Source organism: Phocoena sinus, chromosome 3, assembly GCF_008692025.1.
Source record: "Phocoena sinus isolate mPhoSin1 chromosome 3, mPhoSin1.pri, whole genome shotgun sequence".
Taxonomy (NCBI): domain Eukaryota; kingdom Metazoa; phylum Chordata; class Mammalia; order Artiodactyla; family Phocoenidae; genus Phocoena; species Phocoena sinus.
This window is the reverse complement of record NC_045765.1, coordinates 101596012-101607385: the sequence shown is the minus strand read 5'-3', so window position 1 is coordinate 101607385 and position 11374 is coordinate 101596012.

Below are 11374 nucleotides of genomic sequence, written 5' to 3'. Positions count from 1 at the left end.
ACATATATATATACACACACACACACACACACACACACACATACATATATATACACACACACACACACACACACACACACACACATATATATATAAAACTAGCTTCAATCTTGAACAAAATTCAGTAGGAGTATGTGTGTGTATATGTTTTATATATAGACATACCTACATATTTGCACATATATACACACATTCATACACATATTAGAATATATTTGTACACACATATTTGCACATATGCACAAGTAAAAGGATGAGATAAAAAACACAAACAGCATGCTGCTCTTTGGAATCTGACACACCTGAATGTTACTTGATCCATGCAGAGCCTCAATTTCCTTATCTACAAATGCCTCCCTCAGAGGATTTCTGAAAGTATTAAAAGGGATAAGAGATGCAAAGCATTTAGCTCAGCGTCTGTCATATAAAAGCAGTAAGAGAGCTATAGCTGTTATTAATTATTATTATTATTTTGTTTTATTTTGGGCAACTTCTTGGAGGAGGCAGTGTATAAGCAGATGTAGACGTGAATGTAAAGGAGTACTATCAGGAAAATGAAGTAATATGAGAAAAGTATATCCTAAGTGGAGAAGGAGAAAGTCATTCAAGAACAGGTATGAACTTCTATTACCACCAAATAGTATATGCCAATTTACTATTCCACCTGAAATAGCAGAAAATTGTAAGGGCAAAAAGAGGGTGTTTTTTTAAAAAAAATTTGTGTTTACTTTGAAATAAAGATTTCAGCTTAGATGTACTTAAAATACACTAGAGACATTAAAATATAATTAGTGAGGAAGATACATTATTTATTCAGAAATGTATACTGAAGATGAGGAAACAATAGGAACTTAAGGCATTATCCATAATTTCAAATTTAAAAAATACATTTTTTTGTGGTAAAAACTACAGAAGATATTTTGGGTATAAGCAGAATATAGAACCAACCTGTCCAGTTACAAACACACACACACACACACACACACACACACACACACACACACACACACACACACTTTCTCTCTGTCAATCTCCCTCTCTCTCTCTTTCTCTTTTACTAATATCTCACATTTCTGCTCATTTATTTTTTCTTTTGATCTAGCTTGTCCATAATTCAAATCTTGTCCTTTGGGGTGACTTCTTTCAGATAGTGAGAGAGATGAGAATTTATATTTAAATTGAGAGTCTTTGTGGTACAGAATTTCACTTATACATTAACTTAAAGGTGTGAGTTTTAGGCACGGTCCTTTTGGAAAATTTCTATGAAAGTGTTTTACAGAGTGAGCTTTGAAGCATTATAATTACTTTGGGCATGACATCTGGGAGTGGTATTTTGAGAACAGCAGGCTTCTGTAAAATATACAGACACATATATGTAACTATAACTACAATGTTATAGACAAAGTTAGGTAGGTGCTACTTTATACATATATAATACTTGAAAAATAGGAATTGATATATAGAAAAATAGATGATATTAGAGATAGAGATAAGAAATCAAAGTCCATTTTACACAAGCTGCTCATTCATGATCCCTGGCTACTGAGGGTCTCCTGAGTGTTTGGATAACTGAGTATCACTTCCTCTCTCTTATAGATTGTTTGCCTTCTACTTATTGAGTCAAAGTGAGTTAATGACTTTATAGCGTTTTATCATAGGCAGTTTTACAAGAGTAGACTTATACTGGCTTTCATCCTTAAATTATGCCCACCCCACCCCATAACTCTCCTTGTTGAATTCTTACCCTTTTTAACAGTACAATCTCAAATGCCAGCCCTGCCACAAGGTCTTCCTGACACTTCAGACCTTTTAGATCCCCATAAACTGCCACAGCATTTTGTTTGTTCTTTTGGAATAATGTGACTTTGTCACGTCTTTTTGTGTTTGTATGTGTGGGGGATGAAGTATTTCTTCCCTTCCTAGAAATTGTTGGAGGGAAAATCTAGCACGTACCATGCCCTTTTTTTAAAATTTATTTTTAAATCTATTATTTATTGATTGATTGATTTTGGGCTGTGTTGGGTCTCTGTTGCTGTGCACAGGCTTTCTCTAGTTGCGGACAGCGGGGGCTACTCTTCACTGTAGTGCGCGGGCTTCTCACTGCGGTGGCTTCTCTTGTTGTGGAGCACAGGCTCTAGGCCCACGGGCTCCAGTAGTTGCAGCACATGGGCTCAGTAGTTGGGGCACGTGGGCCCTAGAGTGCGCGGGCTTCGGTAGTTGTGGCACGTGAGCTCTAGGGCGTGTGGGCTTCAGTAGTTGTGGCGCATGGGCTTGTTGCTCCATGGCATGTGGGATCTTCCCAGACCAGGGATCAAACCTGGGTCCCCTGCACTGGCAGGCGGATTCTTAACCACTGCACCACCAGGGAAGTCCCCGTACTACGTTCTTGATAAACATTTGTCTAGTTGCATTGAACTGAATTGAATTGAATTTGTAGGCAACTTGTAAGCTGATTGGTTTAACAGAACCTTTCTAAAAGCCCATCTATCTGCTTTATTATTTATGTTTTATCCTCCTAATTCTAGTTATATGTATACAGTATAAGTAAATTCATTTCTTTATGTATTCAAATTCCTAGTCTTTTATTAGTTTTTCTGAGTATAGTTATGTCATTTATCAAAAAACATTATGGTAAAAATTTCATACTAACAAGCACCTAGCGCTATTCTATTGTACTCTATGCAGCTGTCATATTTTAAATGGTTTAATGATAGGAAGGCACACATCTTTCGAGTATTTTTTATCAGCCTATTTATCAGTATTCGTATTTTTTTGAGGTATAAACAATAAATAATACATGAATCGATGTATAGGCATGTAAATGTTAACATCATTGTGAACCAACAAAGTGTGTAATACTTTAAAACGTTATAGCAACATAGTGAAGAGTTAAAACAATTCCATTGATTTTTATTTCTAGCTCTTAATGCATCACTGGTCTTCTTCCTTTCATGAGTCAATTTCCTTTACTACTGTTGCTCATTCAGGAGAAATGTTTTCTAGCATAGTTCTATTACCCTCACTAATAATTAAAATATATGTGAGTATCCTGGTGCTTAGCTGTAATGATGTCTCCAGAATCAATGTCAATGGAACTACCATTTGTGGGAAACTGCCTTATACTTTTGCTTTCCAAAAGTCATTTTTGGTACCCTCCTTTGATTAAGAGTCCATGTTTCACTCAAACAGAAGTCTATCCTGAAATTCTGGTCCATTACATAATTTTCAGAAGCTGGAAGAAAAGCATTTGCATCATTTCTGTTCCCAGATCTGTTCAATATATACTCCCAGTCTGTCATGCCTGAAATTAATTTTTTACAATCTGGATCTTTACTATATGCTAAAAATTCAGTACAAAAAAGGACCTCCTTCTGCAGAGAGTATGTAAGCCAGAACACTATGTTCCATCTTTATAATGAAACACATAGTTCCTATCAAAAGGCAAATTTTTTTGTTTCAAAATGTTTGAAGAGAATAATGCTTTAAAAGATTTCAAATGCTTATGCTTACTTTTGTGAAAGTGAAAAGATTCCTATCTCAAATATATTTTAGCCTGAATCATACAATTTGTGTGTAACCTGAACTACTTTTTATTTGTTTCAAGCTATTTCCCTCTCTGTATTTCATGCTTCCGAAGTTGGAAAACAAAAGCAAATAACTATAGAAATAGTTTCTCTCAAAATATTCAGATTCAAGTGTATGACTATTAAAAATGCATACTGATTGCTAATATCAATCTAGTTTTAAACAAAGAAAAATATACCATTTTGACTCATTAATCATGAAGCTTATCACACTCACACCTAAAACTCTTGTTTTCCCAAAAGTATAAAATCAATTCTATTGATTTTTTTAAACAAGTAGAGTAGTCCTAAAAAGTAAATTTCAAATATCAGAAAGAGAAAATATGATAACATTAAATACAAGGCAAACAAACAAAAATTCTTTGTATGATCTTGGGAAAATTATTTACCTCTGAGAGTGCGCTCATTCTTCTGTTAAATGGGGATAGGCAAATATGAAGATATAATAAAATAAGGCATATAATGGCCATAACACAGGACCCGGATTAAGTCTTCCTTCTCTTATTTTTCCTCCTTCTCCTCCTCTGCAACTCCTCTTCCCCTCCTCCTCCTCCTCTGCAACTCCTCTTCCCCTCCTCCTCCTTCTACTCCTCTTCCTCTCATTTCCTTTTCTCCTATTCCTTATTCTCTAATTTCAAAAATAGAAATTTTGGAGGCTTCAGAAATGTATAGCATTTGACTTGGATCCAGGATTCAAACTGAGACCTATATCACACCAAAGCCATTCTTCTCCGTAACAATTAATTTCCTCTAGAGCTTCTACTGATTTTTACATAGTGAATTTGTTACAGACTGATTATAAGAACAATAAAACTTTATCTTGTTTTTGACAAATACTATATTTCTGAAAATGTTTGCCTCATACTTTTGGGTATTATATTGTTTGGTGCATGGGTGTTTGTTAATGCTTGGCCTTTGTAATTTTTCAAACCTAAATAATAAATAATAGACCTCTTTAGTTGATATAGTGTTTTCTGCATTAACTTCTAATTTGTTTAATAATAATATTAACACTCATATCATGGCTTTCTACAAAGTTTATTAATAAATATTTGTCATTATTTTATTTTTAACTTCCTGGATTCGTTTTGTCCTGAATCCATATCTTAAATGTAGCTAGCGTTTTCCCCCTAATTCAATCTGATATTTTTTATTATTTGTACTTTATTTCCATTCATCTTTATATACGTACAGCTCTTCATCATCTATTGCATATCTTTACTAGTTAGACTTAAGTTATAATTCCTTCTGATGTTTACATTTTGTTCACTAATTTAAGGCACTGCACAAATATCCTTATTCCACAATTATGTATATTGGTCTAAATTTTTATGGCATATAAAGAATACTATGCTAGCTGGATAGCTATATGTAAATCAATGAAATTAGAACACTCTCTCATACCATTTAAAAAAGTAAACTCAAAGACCTAAATATAAGACATAACACCATAAAACTCCTAGGAGAGAACATAGGCAAAACATTCTCGGACATAAATCATAGCAATATTTTCTTAGATCTTTCTCTGAAGGCAAAGGAAATAAAAGCAAATATAAACAAATGGGACCTAATCAAACTTAAAAGCTTTCACACAACAAAGGAAACCATCAACAAAATGAACAGACAACCTATGGAATGGGCGAAAATATTCGCAAAAGATGCACCCGACAAGGTAATTTAATAACCAAAATATACGGACAGCTCATACAACTCAATATCAAAAAAACAAACAACCCAATCAAAAAACGGGCAGAAGACCTAAATAGACATTTCTTCAAAGAAGACATACAGATGGCCAAGGGGCAGATGAAAAGATGCTCCCTCCACATTGCTAATTATTAGAGAATGCAAATCAAAACCACAAGGAGGTATCACCTCACACTGATCAGAATGGCTATCATCAAAAGTCAGAGAATGACAAATGTTATATGATATTAATTATACGTGCAATCTAAAAAAATAATACTGAATCTATATACAAAACAGAAACAGACTCACACACATAGAAAACAAACTTATGGTTCCCAAAGGGGAAAGGGAGGAGGAGAGGGATAAATTAGGAGTATGGGATTAACAGATACAAACTACTACTTATAAAGTAGATAAGCAACAAAGATTTACTGTATAGCACAGGGAACTATATTAAATATCTTGTAATAACCTATAATGGAAAATAATCTGAAAAACATATGTATAACTGAATCACTTTGCCATGCACTTGCAGCTAACACAATATTGTAAATCAACTATCTTCAATTTTAAAAAAATACTGTGCTTTTGCACAATGCCTCTCCCTGCTTTTTAAATTTTTCACTGATTTTATCTATATATTTGACAGCCCTGTTTCTCGTTTTTCTTGTTTTTTTTTCTTTTTTTTGCAGTACGCAGGCCTCTCACTGTTGTGGCCTCTCCCGTTGCGGAGCACAGGCTCTGGACGCGCAGGCTCAGCGGCCATGGCTCATGGGCCCAGCCGCTCCGCGGCATGTGGGATCTTCCCAGCCCGGGGCACGAACCCGTGTCCCCTGCATCGGCAGGCGGACTCTCAACCACTGCACCACCAGGGAACCCCCCCGTTTTTCTTTTTGTATTTTGATTACCGTTGCTTGTCCCACTAGTTGTTGAAAGTAAGTTTTCTTGGATTTTTTTAACCCGTGAAAATCCACTTCTCTGATATAGCTAGGCATCACAAACTGATCACAAAGGGGCACTATTTAAGTCATTTGGCTGCATGTAGCTGAAAACTCAGTTCACAGTGGCATAAGTAAACAAAATGTTTATTTTTGTCATATCACCATATTCTGGAGATGAGAACTCCAGGACTCTTATGGTAGCTTTTCCAGGACCTGAAGGACTTGGTCTCCTTCAAGTTTTTCACTCAGCTGAGTTTAGCATAATCTTTTGCCATTGGCCTTGTCATTCCCTCTGCTTGTAAAATGGCTAGACACTGCCAGCATTGTATCTGAATCCTGAGGAAAATGAATATTAAAAGGCCTTTTAAGTCTTTCCCTTTAAAAGCTTCACTGGAAAATTCTACTTATATTTCATTGTGCCAGAACTTTGTCAAATGGCATTTTTATTCATGAGAGGCTAAGGAATGTTGTATTTTATCTGGGAACATTGTTGCCCCATACGAAATCATTGTTTCCCTATACAAAAATCATAAAGATGCAGAGAAAAGATACTGCATAGGCAAGCAGCAAAGTCTGTCAAGCGAGCTCTCCCCCCACCCACCCGCTGCCACTGCTGATTGGTTGTGTGGTGATCCCCTAACTTTGGTTCAAACAAGACTTTCAGGGGTGTCAATTGGGAATCGTGGTTCAAAGAGAATAGTTAATCTCTGTTGGGTGCTGGTGCTAAGAACCGGGGCTGGGATGCTCTTTGTCTACCATACATATACTGAAATAGGGACAGTCTGGGGAAGGAAATGGGAACAAAACCTGAAATTGCTTGGCAGAAAGTTTCAGAACTGAAATATCATGGAGTCTCAGTAAGACAATGAGTAATTCCTCCCTCTGTTCCTTCAACACATTACTCTTTTTGTTCCAGCTAGTTTGATATTGTTTCTGTTTCTCAATTCAGATATATAGAGGAATATAGCATCCTCCTCTCTTGGTGTTTCTGTTTTATCTTTGTTTTGTTTTAGTACTTCTGTTTAGTTAGAATTTTAACTCTACAGGAGCAAATACCCATACGTCTGTTCAACACTGAATTTTGTTTGCCTAGCATGGCATGTTATCAATAAATATTTGTTTAATGAATGAGGCTTTATTATAAACTGAGCATCCCCTAATTCTCTTTATTTCTTATCTTTAATTTCTTTTATTGGTTTTATTAGTTATTTTCTAGCACAGCATTCCCTTTGAAGAGTACTTTGGTACTCTGGACAAGGCTCTTAATGGTCCTGTTAGGAACAGTGTATTTTGGTGTAGTCAATTATCTGAAAGTATAATTAAATGAGGAAATTTTTCTTTTGTCTTCACATAGGTTAGTATTTGAGGAGATAGCTGCACATTTCCTGCCATGTTTTTAAACCAACTGAGAAATCATACAAGGAGAAAGATAGAGATAGCAACCAAAATATCATCCTTGACAGAAGGTCTTCACAGAAGAATCAGATTATATCTGTATTCTAGTCTGCTTCCTAATGCTAAACCTTAGAATTCGGCATACTCATCCACCCAGCACTTCTGGAACAAGAAGATCATGAGTTAAATTACATTGCCCTTATGAGCTAAACTTCAAAGATATTAAAGTAAAGAAACTCACTTGGGAGGACTCTCCCAACGAAACGTTAATCTTGGCATACACATTTAGCACATGGCAGGGCCTATAATCCACCTATGCATAATTTCTCGTCTCTCAAAGAGTTCCATTTGAGCCATCATTTGATTCTTCTATGTATTTATAAATTTGACTTTGGTGACATCCCCACTGTGAGGTCTTTTACAAAGTTCTTTCTTTTCAGCATGGTATATTCAGAGTATCTGAATTCGCATTTGAGTTAGCTGATCTGGCACTGTCTGTCCAAGGATGGAACTCACAATTTAAATTATTATCTCACTATTCCACGAAACTCATTTGTTTGTCAATTTAAAAGCAGTGACATTGTTCTTATACTCATTGCCGTAAAGACATCCAGCTCACCTTCATTAACCCTCCCCCTGCCCGAATTAAACCTCTGCCTCAGTGACTTCTACTTTTGTGTGATCTGGGAAATGGAAATAGGCCAGTAGTGTTAAGCAAATAGAATTCAGACCTACAGAAGAGAAAAAAGCTTCCCCTCCTCCCTAATCCCCTATCCCTTCACTCCAGCCAATACATGAATGACAGTTTAGTTTTGCATGACATTTATGTATTACAGCTTTGCTTTAAGCATTTTGAGGCTAACCTTTCATATGTTCTAACATTGACTTTATACCAACTTTAGATTCAATTTAGATTTAGATTTGGTTGTTATGTCTCTCAAGTCTTTTCTAATCTACTCTCAACTTTTCTTTTTCTCTCCAGTTTATTTGTTGAAAATACTGGACTACTTCTTTTGTAGAATTCCCCATGATTAGATTTTTCTTACTGCATCTTTATAAGTTCCTTTGAACTCTGCATATTAGAAATTAGATCATGAGCCTCAATCACATTTTAGTTTGAGTTTTTAGCAAGAATTCTCCCTAGCTGGCGTTGTATAGTTCCTTCATGAGATATACAATTTCTGGGTATCTCAATTTGCGATGTTAATTGTGTTGTCTATCATTGCCCAGATATAATTTCATTAGACGTTTTTAAAATGGTGATAATCTTTCATTGTCTACCATTTCTGTCATTTTATCTCTTTTTTTCTCATGAAATTAATAATCTCCACATTTCATGTGTTTCTCAATTCTGTTTCCTATTTTATTAACTGATTGTCTAAACCATTAATTTTCACTACTTAATTATTTTCAATGATGACAAGTTGTTCTTTAACACGGTTTAATCAGTTCAGTTTCTGTTTCCCAGCTACTCTGCTTTCTTCTTTGCAAAAAAATAGCAGCTGTTTTCAGAATCTACTTTTGTGTTGGTGTTCTATATCAGGGATGGCACAGATATTTTTTTTCCCTCACCTTTTTCATTTTACTCGGTTCTTTAAAAATTTATTAAGTCAAGTTATTATTATTGCTCCTCATCTTTCCTAGTGATCATCTGGCTAATTCTTAGAGACCAAGTGTAAGTGTAGGCAGATTTGTGGTATTGTGGCCAGTGCTCAGCTTATGGCTCTGTTTGGCAATGGCGTAAGTCCTGCTGATGCCATTGCTAGAAGAAAAATGCCAATATACAGTTATGTACTCAAGGAATGGCTTAGTGTGGGGACAAAGGAAAGATTATATTTTGTTTCTTTCATTCTGAAACTTTTGTTCTTATGTGTGGGTTTTATATCCATAGCAGAATTATCAGCATGATGTGTCATATGGATTTGGGAGTGGGGAGCTCACTATCACGGAGAGACATTTTCATTCCTCTTCCCGTACCCTACACAGTAAATGGTGACTCTACTTAGTAGTAGAGTATATCTTCTGTATTTGCAAACAAGGAGTGTGTCAAGTGGAGATGAGCATTGCACTCCTGCTCTCTTTCTTATACCCACAGAATTGGGTTAAAGCCATTTTTTAGCTTTATGGTGGTATAACTGATATACAAAAACGGCACATATTTATATATACAATTTGGTGAGTTTGGATATATGCATACACCCATGATACTCTCACCACAATCAAGGTAATAAATCCATTGTCTCCAAAAGTTTCCTTGCGTCAATGTGTTTTGTTTTGTTCTGTTTTTGTGTTAAGAACACTTAATATGAGATCTACCCTCTTAGCACCCAGGCCAATTTTTGCATCTCTTCTTTTCATCTTCCAGCCATGACGTTATTGACCATATCAGGAGCTGGGATGATGAGGCCATCCTCAATGTTATATTTCTGACACTGGACACAGTAGATTGGTCCTACTGAGCCATTTTTTGAATCCAAGAGCTGCAGTAGTTGCAGTTCATTCTCCCTTGTTTGCACACCCTAACTTCTGGCAGCATGCCTCTCCAGAAAGGCTGCCTATGGATCTGACTGACCGAAAACACCATTCCTGGGTCCTAACCCATTAGGTGAGAGAATACAGAAATTCTCCTAACACTTGGGAATTTGATATTTCTCTGCCATCCTTTTAGACAATAGTTGGGAACTGTTTTTCTCTTTAGGAAAATTTTATGGACATATTAGAGAGAAATAAAAAAAGGGGAGATTTGGTTATATTTGTATCTTCTATGAAGACCATTTTATTTATCTATAAAAATCTATTCATTTCTTAATACACATTTATTATAATTATTTTACCTTTATATAAGAATGCGATATCTAAGTAGTGCAATATTACTTTCTGTAATTCCCACCCTAGTTTGGTAAAAGTGACTCTTTCTAGACAATCATACCAGAAAATGACTTTGTCCTGCACCAAGCCAGGGAGCTGCTGTGAGAAGCCCCAAGGATGGCAGGGGTTTCCTACAGTCAAGGAGGTTCTTTCTGTGGTGAATTTTACCTCCTTCCTTCAGGGCATCATCAGAATCATCAACAAAGAGCTAACTGGAAACAGTGTCTAGATTACAATTCTGAATATCATCCTTAATTTGTGTAAAATATAGTTCTCTTATTTCCTACCAAGTTAAACTTGAGATTTTCATTTTGATTTTGAAAAAGAGGAAAGGAAATTTCAACTATTAAGTGATCAAAGGCCACATTCAGAACAACAATATTTAACACTGAAACTAGTATACTTACAGTGTAATTGTATAAGTAGAAATTTTCTTTCTCTTTTCCCTTTCCCCTTTTCCCTTTCCTTTCCTTTCCTCCTTCCTTCCTTTCTTTTTGTGAGGAAGGAGTTTTAACTCCACATTTTGTGTTCATTCCTCACTTAGGGAGGAGAAATGGGTTAGAATAAAGAAATGTGTGAAAACTGTATTCAGAGTTGCTCTGTATGATTAATGAGTCAGTATCTCCCTTAATCAGAGAATCAGAATGTTAAACTTTGCTGACTGTGATTATTAGTCTAAAAACCTCTACATTTTGACTCACTATTTTCTCATCCTTAAGATCTTGATCTTCACTGGTGTTCATGTCACAAATGTTTGAACCCAAAAGGATCTGACTCTAACCTAAAAGACTCTAACACCAGTCTTTTTCTCAGACCTGTGGGCCTCTAAAGAGAAATAAGAACATTCTTTTCCAAATGCTACTAACCTCTGCTGGCTGAGTTACTGGACTGACTTAT